We start from the raw sequence: 13,908 nt of genomic DNA on the forward strand, positions 1-13,908 counted from the left end.
AAGAATAGATATCCCAAAATAAGTACAAAACATTTATATTCTGAAAATTACAAAACGTCATTGAATGAAATAAAAGAAGACCTAAATAAATGGAAAGATTTTTAAGTTTATGGATTGGAATACTTAATGTTGTTGAGATGGCAATACTCTAAATTGATCTACAGATGCAATTCCTATCAACCTTTCTCTGAATTTTTTTTTTTGCAGAAATTAACAAGCTGATCTTAAATTTCATATGAAAATTGAAGGGACCCAGAATAGCCAAAACAATCTTGAAAAAGAAGAAAAAATTTGAAAGACTCACACTTCTCAGTTTCAAAAATGACTATAAAATCATAGTAATCAAGACAACATGGTGCTGGCATAAAAATAGAATAATGGATCAATGGAGTAGAATTGGGAATCCAGAAATAAACCTACATTTACAATTAAGTTTATCAGTTGTGCCAAGACAGTTCAATAGGGCAAAATATTCTTTTCAACAAATGCTGCTGGGACATCTAGATAACCACATACAAAAAATTAATTGGATCCCTCCACAACATTTTAAAAGATTAATTTCAAATATATTATAGACCTAAAGAGCTAAAGAGTAAAACTCTCAGAAGAAAACAAATAAATCTTTATAACTGGGTTAGGCAAAGCCTTCTTAGATATGATGCCAAAATCTTATGTGACCTAAGAAAAAAGATAAATTGACTTCTTCAAAATTAAAAACTTGATGCTTCAAATGACACCATCAAGAATATGAAAACCCACAGACAGAAAGGACAAAATATTTTCAAATTATATATCTGATAAGGAACCTGGATCTAAAGTATATCTTACAACTCAACAATAAAAAGCATATAACCCAATTAAAAAATTTACGAAGGACATTTCTGTTTTGAGAAAGAGATATTTCTTCAAAGATATACAAATGACCAAAAGGCACAAGAAAAGATATTCAATATCATTATCTATTAGAGAAATGTGAATTAAAACCAAAATGAGATAACACCTCTACCCTCTAGGATGGCCGTAATAAAAAGATAACAGGAGTTAGTGATGATGTGTAGAAGTTAGAACCTCATACCTCGCTGTATACCTCATCCATTAGGAAAGTGAAATGGCACAGCCACTCTGGAAAACATTTTAACAGTTCTTCAAAATCTTAAAAATAGAGTTATCCTGTAGTCAAGTAGTTCTACTCTAGATATATATCCAAGAGGAGAAAACATATGTCCACACAAAAATGTTTACATGAACATATATAGCAGTACTATTCACAATAGCCAAAAAGTGGAAACAGTCCAAATGTCTATCAGCTGATGAATGGATAAGCACATTGTAATTGGCTTCTTTCACTTTGTATGACATTTTTAAGGTTCATCACATTGTAGCATGTATCAATATACTTCGTTCCTTTTTATGGGTCAGTAATATTTTGTGTGCATGTGCACATGTGTGTATGTGTGTGGGTTTGTACACACTACAAAAGACCACATATTGTATGATTCATTTATATGAAACTTCCAGAATAGGGAAATGTATAAAGAGGATCAGAGAAGCTTGTAATTGATATTTGGGGGATGACAAAACTGGGAGAAAGTACCTATGGAAGAGAATGGTTAAAGTGAAGTAAGTAGAAATAGAGAAGTAGAGTCAAAGGTCAGAAGGTCAGAGAACTAAGGACCGGATGTTAGATGAGAACAAAGTGTTTACATTTCCGTCATATGAGTAATTTCAGGTATAAATTTATAGATACTTTAATTTTAGTGTTTGATTTTGCTTTGGTAAAGTCAAAAGAGGTTCAGAGTCAAGATCTCTGGCTAAACCTGGATCTGCTATCAGCATATATCCTATGCCAAAGATAAAATTTTGAAGTATAAAATGTTTATAAGGTATATCTTCTGTCCCCTTCCTACACATACACACTCAAGGTCTGTTTTCTTCTGACAACAAAGAAAATAGAATGTTCAGCCAGCCCTTTCCCTTTTGGGGATAGTTTCAGATAGCTGCCCTACTTTTCCATAATCAAAGCAAAAGTGAGGACCTATCTATGGTACAAGATCTTGACCAATACTAGGATTACAACTACATACATCCCTCCTACACTTAACATTTGTGAGCTGTTGGGGGAATATATGTGTATGCTCACAGCAATTCTATTTCTGGGCAACCCTATTACAGTAAAAGCTAATTCTGCTGCAAGTTTATGACTTGGCCTATCAGCTACTTCTGGGAGTTCACTGATTGTGAGTGAAGGACCTGGCCCATGCTCAGGGACTTGGCTAGTTAAGATCATATTTTAGGAGACTGAATCATCTCTGTGCCCTAACTTCTTCAGACACTCCTTACCACCTTCTCTTAAGAGTTCTTTTTTGTTAGGAGTAAGAATGAATTTGCTTAGTAATTCTTGTCTACGTAAATATCTCCTATACTAACCTTACTATTAGAAATTTCTATTTATTTTAATTCCCCCACACCTTGCTGGAAGACTCATTTCAAAAGTTTCAGAGTCTGTGGATAGATTATTTTCCCTTTAGTTTGCTATGTGGATGCTAACTTGGTTTAAGAATCCCATCAAATCTTCTCTGCAGTGTACAGTTACTTTGGTGGTGGTGGTGGTGGTGGTGGTTGTGGTGGTGTGTGGAGACAGAAATGGAATTACTTCCACAAAAGTAGTCCTTTGTGGCTGTGAGTTCATTATGAATTCCAAATTCTAGATCCTATGGATAGATCCTCACTTAATCTTCAGCATTTTTCATTTGGGGCCTGACACTATTAGTGCATTGGTTTATTCCAACTATAATTCAAGTGCCTTATCTCCCATCCCTAGCAATGTTCCTTAATAATGTTTCTAGTTTATGATAGCAAACTCTCCCTACTAGTGGTTCCAATGACTGCTCGATGACTGTAGCATAATATCTCAATCTCCAATGGTTTCCATCATAGCCAGTGAAAAGAGAGATGAACCCTAAACTAGTCTAATTATTTTCACCACAGACCTCCTCTTTTAGAACACGAAAGACATCATCTCTTAACAGCTAGATGTCTTTGAAGACTGGATTAAAATAAAATTTTAGCTTGTAACTCCCCAAGAGAGTATCGCCACTTAGTGAAATCATATAATGCTGCCTAAATCTGATTTCCATCTATAAAAATCTAATCTTGAGCCCTAAATTCTCACCTAGAATTCATTTTCTTTATGCCTTAAAGTAATTCTCAGAGAAACTTAACTTGCAAAGGTTGGTACCTAACCCCCTGGATCATTATGGCAAAGAATAATTTGTCACTTTGTTTTAGGGTAATGATTTAATCTTTATTAAGTCTTTGGAAGAGATGGCAAAGGAGCAAGTCCTTCATTTACCAAGTAAACTTCTAAAAATTCTCTTTACCAATCTATCCTCAGAGTTTCAAACTATGCATAATTGTTTGCCTTTTCCTCAAAACTCATTAATAAAATTGACCTGTCACTTCCTTACTTCATTCCTTCTTTCTCCTATACTTTTCCAAATCTAGCCTTACAACATTTTCATGTTTTTTTCTTCTATAAAAAGCATTCTTAGTTTTTCCTGGTCTGCATTTTTACCTATTAGCCAACTGAGTCCCCAGGAGCAAATAAAAACTCAGAAATATTAACTAAGGAGGGAAAGATGAAGCTATATTTTTAACCTTTATGTCCCTATCCTATATGTCCCACCAAGTGTATAGAATGCATTTAGATATTACACATACTTCATTCTTGTAATGCCCATTTACCTCATCAACAACCATGGATACTGCCCCTTCCTTAGGCTTTTGAAACTTTGCTGTGTGCTTTTTCTTTGTTAAAACCAAAAACAAAAAATATGATCTGCCAGTGACAATCTTCCTAGATAAGAAGATTATTGAGGAGGGAAGGACTGGATGTGGGTCAGGGAGATGGCCTGGTGTACGCTCCACATCTCAGGGATGTTATTGAGTGTGGAATGGCTGCTTTTAGAATACTTTTTCTAGAAGAAAAGATGTTTGATTTTACAAGCCAAGAATGAGCCTTGCAGAGGTAGGTTCTCTAATTCTCAGTTTACTGACAGTGAATAATGAAAGGACCTCTGAAGGACCAGACTCCTTCAGAAGACATTTGCAGTGGCTGAGTACTACTTGTGAAAAGATAGAAAAAGCTACTGGCAGGATTAAAAGAAACCAAACAAAACAACTAGAATCATGGTAGATACAAGGGCAGGGCCCAGTGTAAACTCCGTTTGGAAGCCAAAGAAGGTGAAAACTTTTATCTGGAAACAGGATAAGGAAAAGCACCAGATCAGTAAACTGCAGGAATAATTTCAACCTCAGTATTCTGATGCCATGGTACCACCTCACATACTTCTCCAGCCCAGTCTTCTTATTGCAGTTACCAATCAGATGATGGCTCTGATACAGAGATGTCTTCTGGTTCTAACAAAAACATCTGTCTTTTTCTTTTTAATCTCATGCATTGGAAAAGGCAGAAAATATGTTGTGGATTTATCTATAAAAGGCATTTTGGGGAAGTCCTTGACATATCTATGTAAGCCTTGCTACACCAATGAGGACTCAGCATCTGAGAAGCTCAAGGAGCAGAGGCCAGAGCCTCTACCTGTTTCTACTGAGGAGTGATGACTGAGGTTTATGTAGAAGTTGAACAACAACAACAAAAAAACTATTTAAATTTTGGAAAGATAAAAATGACTGTATTAATTTGCTAGGGCTGTCATAACAAAATACTATAGACTAAGTGGCTTGAACAACGGAAATTTATTTTCTCACAGTTCTGGAGGCTAGAAGCCAAATCATGGTGTCCTCAGAGTTGGTTCCTTCTGAGATCCTTGAAGCATGGATCTGTTCCAGACCTCTCCTCTTGGCTTGCGGAGAGTTTTCTTCTCTTTTTGTCTTCACATCATCTTTCCTATGCAGGCTTCTGTGTCCACATGTCTTCTTCTGCTAAGATCACCAGTCAGATGGATTAGGATCTACTCTAATGACTTTATTTTAATTTAATTACCTCTTTGAAGACCCTATCTCCAAATATAGTAAAGTTCTGAGGTATTGGGATTTGGGATTTAGACATATAATTTTTTTTTTGGGGGGGGGGAGTTGGGGAGGAGTGGAGATTTACAATTCAGCCCATAATAGTGGCTTTCCTGTTTTTGATTTTTGCTATTGTGCTAAAAAGCATTTTCTAGAATGGTTTTGAATTAATTTTTCTTTTCTCCCTTTCCACAAACTCTGAAACCAGTACTGTATGTAGCTTACTAAAACAGAATAAAGAGCGTACATACTGTTTAAGATACTGAATATTTCAGAGGAAACCTGAGTGCTGCTATTCTGTTCTTAAGTCTTTAAATCCCCTTCTAATGAATGAAATTAGGGGAATTTCAGGAGATAGAGATAAAAATAATTATATGATAAATCGTATGTATTTTTATCCTAGGTTGAGAAGTAGTGATTGAGGCATTTTTCAAAGATGACAATGCTTGTTTTCCCTAATAGTAATAAATTTGTAATAACTCAATCACATAGTCTGGTCACTGAAAGTATTTGTTAACAATTTTGAATTAAGGTTTTGCCAAGGTTCTAATCACTCAAACCTTTACTACTGAAATATTAATCAGGACAGACTAAGTTTTCTAGTGTAAATACCTTGGAGGAGAAAGTAATTCATAAATATACAAAGAGGTAACTTGACTGTCTGTATTGCATCCTGTGTTATCTCCTTCTATATTAATATTTGATGAGGTGTTTAATTTATATGAGACTTCTAAAGCAGAACCAAAGCTTCTCTTTGGGAAAACTCACATCTTTAAGATAAGGGATTCTTTATGAAGCATTACCACACAGTAGCTAATATACTCTAACAAAATGTTACATTATCTAAAAAATAAAATGTGCAAATCTTCAAGATAGCAAAAGCTAATGTTTCTTGGGGTACATTTCTTAGAGGGTTCATCATGTATTAAATAGTTGGCTTTTGTTTGTATTATATGACTGACGATTTCACTGAAAACTTGCACAATTCAGTTTAAGCTTTGGATTCATACTTGACTCGTGAAGTATTTACCTGTGTAAAGTAAGCATTTGGTTTATTTTAAGCTATTAGGACTTTTTAAAATTTCAGATTAAAGAAGAATTCTTCTAGAAGAAAGGAGATATTATGCTGAGTGGGTTTGTTTTTAGATTGTTTCTGTTAGGCTTTAGAGACATTTCTATGTTAGATGATTAATGAATCCAAAATATAGAGTTCTTTAACTCTGAAATTTTTATTAAAAGCTTCTCTCATTTGAGCCCAAACCCAAGTACTCTCATTAACATTTTTCTAAAAGTTCAGAGAAAAAAAATGACCAGTTCAGACTTCTTATAATGAGGGAAGAACATTTTGTCAACCTTATAAAAATGTGACTCAGTGCTTATTTTTAAAACTGGATTTTAAAAGGTGGGTAGTATAAATAATAAGCAATGAACCATTTTTATCGGTATCCTATAATTGTATAGTTGTTAGTCTAAAATTAAAATTCTATACTTCTTCCTTTTGGAAAAACCTACATACTACATGCCACTATGTACACAAACCACGTAGTGAGTTCGGTAGGCTCTCCCACAGCCTTTGAGATATAAGTCTTAGCCATTATTATCTCTCTCCTGAGTCATATTTGAACTTTATTTTTTGAATTTCGTCTGGTATTAGTGGTAGAATATATGATATGAATCCTCTCTACATCTGTATTGATTTTTTGCTAGACCCAACCATAGTCTTCTTTTCCCCCTTCCACCTGTCATTGCTCATGGAATATATTATATAGTCATACACTTCATGACTATGTATTAATATACTTGAAATCACCAGTCTGTTTTGTACTTTTATGTTGTTATTGATAAGCAGACTTTTACTAGAATATTAAATAGATTTAGTCTTATTTCAAAATTAAAAAACAAAACAAAACAATATAAACAGAAGAGTAACCTTGAGGCTTTCCTGCTTTCTTGAAGCTCTTGTACTGAGTACATTCACTTCACACTTTGTGTATTCTGAATATTAATCCATATGTCTGTGTGTTTATCTTTGTTTCTTTCTTGCTTTTCAACTTATTTTCTGGTGGTTTTTAAAAGTTTTATTTACACAGGAAATTTAATCTCAACATATTCATGTTTATCAATCTTTTACAACTTTCATGTTTTACATGCAAATACATTTCCATTTCAATGTTATGAATGTTATTTTATACTTTTTTATATTACTGTTTAGTCAGTCTGAAGTTTCTTTTTATAAATGGTGCTAGCCTTGGACCGAACTTTATTTTTTGCTGTAAAGATCATGAATGAATATTGAATTTCTCATAATGCTTTTGAGGTGGCAGATATTAAAATTATATGGGTTTCCCTCTTTACTCTGTAATGTGACATGCCATGCAAACAGTGCAAGTGGCTAAGAAGCACATGTATCAGCCCTGCTGGAGCAGCGTTTGTTAGAGAAGGCTCACAGGGACAGGGATCAGTAGCTCAGTGTGCAAGTCTCCATTGCCTCATTCCACTCTGAATGAGAGCACAACGTTCTAATAAGGCCTATGACACACTTCCATTAGAAGGACTTTGACTGTGAGCTATGGAGCTTTTAATGAATAATTAGAGAAACAGCAGATCCTCCCCCTAGAGTGATCAGGGACCAGGATATAATAGTAATATGGCAGAACTTCAATTCCAGTGTAATTCTGAGAACATGGCATTCAAAGTTGATGGGTAGTCGCAGCCCACCTGAAATCTAAGCCTTGTGGTTATAGCTAGTTTTAAGATGCTGCAAGTTAGTGATAGGATTGCAACACCCATTGGCCACGTCAGTATACATGATTGGGCTAGCACCAACCCCCTTGCTGGCATAATGGGGGTTGGAGGTGAAACTTTTGAGGTCCAGTATTGTGGTTGACTAGATTTGATGGCATAATCGGTTTCCATGGAGCTTTGCAGGATGCCACAATTTGGGGAAGCCATTTTGCCAGGGACCAGTCTTGGACTAATTAATTCTTACCTCTCATTGCATATTTGGCCATGGTTAATTTGTCTCTTAATATTCTAACAGATCTGATTTACTTTACATATCTGATCTGCTTTAGCTAGGATTTTTAAAATCTACTTTCGTAAATGAGATTAACATAATGTTTTCTTATGCTCTCCTTTTCTGGCTTTTAAAACTTCCTTTTAAATATTTATAAAGTGTGCTCTAGTAACTTAAAGATTTCTAAGGTTCTATAGTTATATTTCTAATATGCTTTATTTCTGAATTTTCTCTTTTTAGAGAACTAGCTTTTGGTTTTACTGATTGTTATGTACCAAATGTCCATGTATACCCCTAAATTCACATATGAAGGCCTATTGTGTCTATATTTGGAGATGGGGCCTCTAAGGAAGTAATTCAATTTAAATAAGGTCATAAAATGGGGCCTTGATCTGATAGGATTAGTGTCCTTATAAGAAAAGACACCAGAAAGCCCTCTTCCCTCTCTTTTTCTTGGAGCAATCATTGAGGAAAGGCCATGTGAGGGAGGGGACATAGTAAGAAGGTGGCCATCTATAGGCCAGAAAGAGAGCTTGCATCAGAAACCTGTTTGGCCAGAACCTTGATCTTGGACTTCCAGCCTCCAAAACTTTGAGAAAATAAATTTGTTTCCAATTATTTAAGCCAGTTATTTTATTTTTTATTTTATTTTTATGACAGCCAAGCAGACTAATATATAGATCAACTCTATTGGTTCTTTGTTTATATGTTTGTTTGTTTGTTTTTGCTTGCTTGTTTCCTAGTTTGTTCATTTCTCTTATACATAATTTTTAAAGTTTGGGGTGCATTTTGTGAAAAACCCTTAGCTCAGTCTTAGAGTTCATTACTTTCGTTTTTGACCATTTTGATTTTTTTAAATTTCAGTGGTCAAATTTTAAATTTCCATGATATTCTATTGATTCTTTTTTAAAAATGAATATTCTTTCTCATCTTTCTGACATTAGTAGATATTCTAAAATGCTGTCTGTTTATTAAGCCTATATTTTATAGTTTGTGCATCCTTTTGTTGGATTTGTTTCCTCTCTTTCATTATTGACTTTTCTTTTTTATTGTGATTGAGTGCTGAAGTATGTATTTGAGATTGTTTATAAATCCTCTGTTTAGTTTAGCTTTTCTCCAAATGCAAAAGGAGAAGTGTTGAAACAAAACACCTGGATAGGGTGAGCCAGTAGCTTCTTCTGGGTAGTGAGAACTCTCCATTCTTCTTGGGTGTTGCTAGCCTCCTGAAGCTCCTGTCCTACCCCTTTGCCCCTGCATCAGCTATCTCTGCTTTACCTGATGACAGACATGTCTATTGTTTACTTCTGGCCCCAAATAGGATTACCTATATGCTCTACTCTAATATTTTAATCACTCACTCTCTTGGTTGTTCCAGACCCTTCCTGTATTTATTATCTGACACATGTATGCTTAGCACACTCTTGGACCAACTCCTGTCTTTGTAGGAGTTTTCTTGTGTGTATGTTTTAGACTGTGGCTTCCTTCTCTTTGTTCCCATCTATCTTCTTTCATGGAAGGATTCCTCATAATTTCTGAGACTGAGGGTATTGCTTTTTTTTTTTTTTTTTTAATTATTATGTCTCTTAGAATATATGACGTACTCTTCTGTAATTTCCTTGCATTTGGGGTGGAATGAGGGCTCTGCATGTGTTCAGTCTTCCATCTTGAACCAGTCACCAAGATGGCTGACATTTAAAAAATTGTTTTATTTTTATATAATTTCTGACTTATAGAAGTTTCAGAATAGGAGAAAGAATTCCCAGTTATGCTACACCCATATTTCCCAAATCTTAACATTTTATTACATTTTGCTTTGTCTTTTGTGTGTATGTATGTATGCACATTGTACATATATAATGAAGCATTTAAGAGTAAGTTGTAGTGATATCACTGAAAATGACAGAATAGGGAACTCCAAAAATATATATATATATATCCCTCCACTAAAGCAATGATTAAACGGAAAAAAACTGTTAGAATTAACCTTTTTTGGAACTCTGGAATCTACTTGACAATACCCTAAAGAGTTCTTAAAGAAAGAAGCTGCTAAATTTCAGTAAGTAATCTAAAGTAATCTATGTGATATTTTTTACTTACCCACTTTATTAGTCAGGGTTTTCCTGAGAAACAGAACCAAGATTGTCTGTCTGTCTGTCAGTCAGTCTATCTATCTATCTATCTATCTATCTATCTATCTATCTATCTATCTATCGAGATGTTTATTTTAAGGAATTGACCGACATGATTGCGGAGGCTTAGTGAGTCTAAAATCTGATGGAGTAGGCCAACAGGCTGGTGACTCAGGGAAGAGTTGCATTTCAAGTCAAAAGGCAGTCAGCTGGAAAAATTTGTTCTTGCTTGGGTAAGGTCAGTCTTTCTTCTATTAAGGCCTTCAACTGATTAGATCAAGCCCACTCAGATTATAAAGCCCATCGATTTAAATTTCACTATTTTGATGTTTTAAATTTCAGTGGTCAAATTTTAAATGTCTGAATTTTAAAAACACCTTTACAGAAACATTGAGACTAATATTTGACCAAAAATCTAGGCACCCTGGTCCAGCCAGGCGGACACACGAAATTAATCATCACACCCACCTACTATCCTCCATTCTTCAGCTCACAGGTAACCATGAAGATGGCAGCTCACATTCCTGGTGCAGGTTGCTGGTGCCAGAGGGGTTGACCAAATAGAGCAAAGAATACAATCTTTACAAAGATTAAGTTGCAGACATGCCCCGTCTCTACCACTTGATACTTTAGTGTGTATTTCCAAAAATGAAGAATTATTTTTATTATTGTTACTATAACGTAGTTGTCAAAATCAGCAACTTAACTGATACTAATAACTTACTATCTTAAGAGTAAGATACGCACATAGGTGTTAAATTACATACAATTTAACTAACAGTATTTGAAGAAACGCTATTAGCATATGGGTACATTTTAAAGACCCTTGTTACATATTGCAGAATTTCCACCAATTTACAGTTATGTCTCTTGTGTATGAGAATGCCACATAGTTCTTTACTACTTTAAAATTGTAGATATATTTTTTAAACTTTTTCTAGAATGATATGCAACTTCTTCAGATTCATCACAGTGGAACCCCCTATCTCTTTTTGCTATACAGACCTCACCTCACTTCTCTGTACTTTGTTTTTTCTTTTTCTTCATAGAATCTTCCTAAGAATAATGATTTAAAAAGTCCCATTCCGGGAGTCCCAGGAAAACTTTCAAACTTGACTGTTCCTAGTACAAAATCATTTTTATTCTTACTCTGTTCTCTGTTGTATTTACTTATTTTTTTTAATTATCTTTACAATTTCTCTGAAATAATAATTTTGCAGATGCAATTAGAAGAGGTTAAATGACTTTCCCAAAGTTATTCAAACAGTAATTGGAAGATTCTGTGTTCCTCTTAGACTTTCTGATTTCAGAGCTTATAACATCATATTAGGCTGGTTAGATGGGAAGTTCAGTGAAAAAGTCTATTAACATTTGCCAAAAGGAATTTTTATCTGCTATCTTTAATTGTCTTGAAGATTGTGATAAAACATCTTTTATGAGAGACGTTGGAAGATAACAGACTGAAGGCTCTAGATGAGAATTGAAGGTGATGAGGAGTGCTGGTTTTTAATGACTGAGAAATACACCTTTTAGAATAATATGATTGCCTAATTAAGGAAGATTGCATATGAGCTAAAGACAGAATAAACACTGAAAACCAGCAAGTTTAGCAAGCCTTCAAAGCTGACAAGACTGAATAACACAGTGACGAAAGGGTGGCTGGTGAAATTTGGACTCTGATACATGGCTAAAAGGAAGGTGGAGGAGCTGATGATAATCCAACAGGAGAGTAGAGGATTTTTGAGGAAGAATGGCCAGAATGGATAAACCATAAAACATTAACGCAGGACAACTTTTTAGAGATCATCTAGCCCTACTCTCCTTACTTTACAGATAAGAGCTAACTGAGGCCCTTTCAAGATTACACAGATAGAAAGTTGCATAACCAAAATTAGAAACTACATTTTTTATTCCAACTCCTGATCTTTTTCTACTGTCTCTTGAAATATGAAATTTCAATCCATAACATGAAAATTAACTTATTAATCACTTCAAGTTCTATTTGAAAATAGGCAGGTTCAGTATTGTAGTCTTATAATCATTGGTTACAAGTCAGATATTATCTAGAAAATAGACGTGATGAAAATTGAAATTATAATGCTGAAATGCCCTAATTCTAAGACAGTGATACTGATACTATTAACTTTTCTCAAACCTAGAAGAGTTGCATCATCTTGGGTAGCCTGTGGTTAAAATAGATACACTTCCTATAACAACAATATTTGAGAACAGAATAATAATGAGTTTTCTTTTTGTCTGGAGGAACAATCATTTTTATCATTCACATACAAACAATAAAGACTATTTCTATTATAAGCAGCCATTTATCTTCATTCCTCTTCTGTATGTATTTATTCACACTGTCTTATAAAATTTTAATAGTGTTCAGAACTCCTTGGATATGTTGTAATTTTACCATCTAGGATACATCAGTCACAAAATACATATACATTGTAATAAAAATTAATGCTTCACAAGAATTCACATTGGCCATTCACCATCTTAAAGGCCTTTGTTCTGTTGAACAATGAAACTGAGTAATATTTCAATTCAAGAAGAATTTACCTTATTTTCTATTTTTTTTCAGACTCTGCTATAATATTCTAAAATAACATTCATGAAATCTTTGGAGAATTTAATGGAATTTTCTTATTTTCTTTCCTTTAGCTTATGAATTTCACATTAATGCTACAAATACCTATAATGATTATGCCGCATTAAGTTGTTTATAACTGTTTAGTGGAGTTCTACAGACCTTGGTGGTTTCTTTAATAAATTCAATTTAACCAGTATTGCATTGTTAGAAATAAAACATCGCTCACTAATCCCTTTCCCATCTGTTAGATTATTTAGCCAGTTCCAGATGCTTCACAAAAATATAGGAAAAATTGAGCAACATTAGTGAAGTGATGTAAAAAATTTCTGCATGTAAAAGCCCTTTTAAGGTATTTTGAGATCAACACATAGGGAACAGTGTTTCCATCATCAACTCATTCATTGCTGGCAGTAAAAAAATAATGTCTGTGCCTTCAGTGAGCTTATAGTCTAGTGGTAGGGAACAGGCAGTACACATCACTATAATATGAAGCAGAATGTTACAGATACCAGACATTAAGAGGATGTGAAAGTCAAGCATGAGAAATTACAGCTGGTTGGAGATATCCAGTAAGACTTCCTGAAAGAGATGGTATTTGAGGTGGGCCTTGAAAGCAGGCAACTTACAGATTATGATAGAGGGAAGGAAAATAGCAAAGGTATAGAGACACACATTAGATATATGTGGGAAATATCAAATAATGTAAGTTGATGCAATTTGAAAAACAAATAGAAGAAAGTAATGCTAGCACGCATTTAATAGACATCTACTAGGTGCCGTGATTTTTGTTTCATACCCTACATACCTTATTTTATTGGACTTTCAGAACACTATGAGGTAGGTGCTAGTATTATTCCCACTTTCTAGATGAAAAGAAATGAAATGATTTACCCAAGGTCACATGGCTATTAAGTAGATGTTCTTAGTTGTTAATCTAGTTCTGACTGGTAAATAAAACCCATACTCCTAACCACTACACTGTAGAGTTATATTGTAGAGATTTCAGTTACAGAAATGGGGACCTTTTTTCCAATTATATTAGCAATGGAAAAAATATGGCTTTTTTTTTTTTTTTTTGGCAAGAAGACCAATTATCAAGAGTTTATGACTAACCTGTTATCAGTGAGTTGAAAGAA

At 34.3% G+C, this 13,908-nt stretch overlaps 1 protein-coding gene and 1 pseudogene across 3 annotated transcripts in view; both read left to right on the forward strand.

Annotated features, from left to right (window-relative positions):
• Window positions 1–13,908, forward strand: part of ZCWPW2 (zinc finger CW-type and PWWP domain containing 2) — a 108,893-nt gene that overhangs the window by 12,125 nt on the left and 82,860 nt on the right. The gene's annotated exons all lie outside the window — the stretch shown is intronic.
• Window positions 4,065–4,641, forward strand: LOC102881086 (annotated as a pseudogene).

The sequence above is a fragment of the Pteropus alecto genome, unplaced genomic scaffold (genome assembly GCF_000325575.1).
Source record: "Pteropus alecto unplaced genomic scaffold, ASM32557v1 scaffold10, whole genome shotgun sequence".
NCBI classification, from domain to species: domain Eukaryota; kingdom Metazoa; phylum Chordata; class Mammalia; order Chiroptera; family Pteropodidae; genus Pteropus; species Pteropus alecto.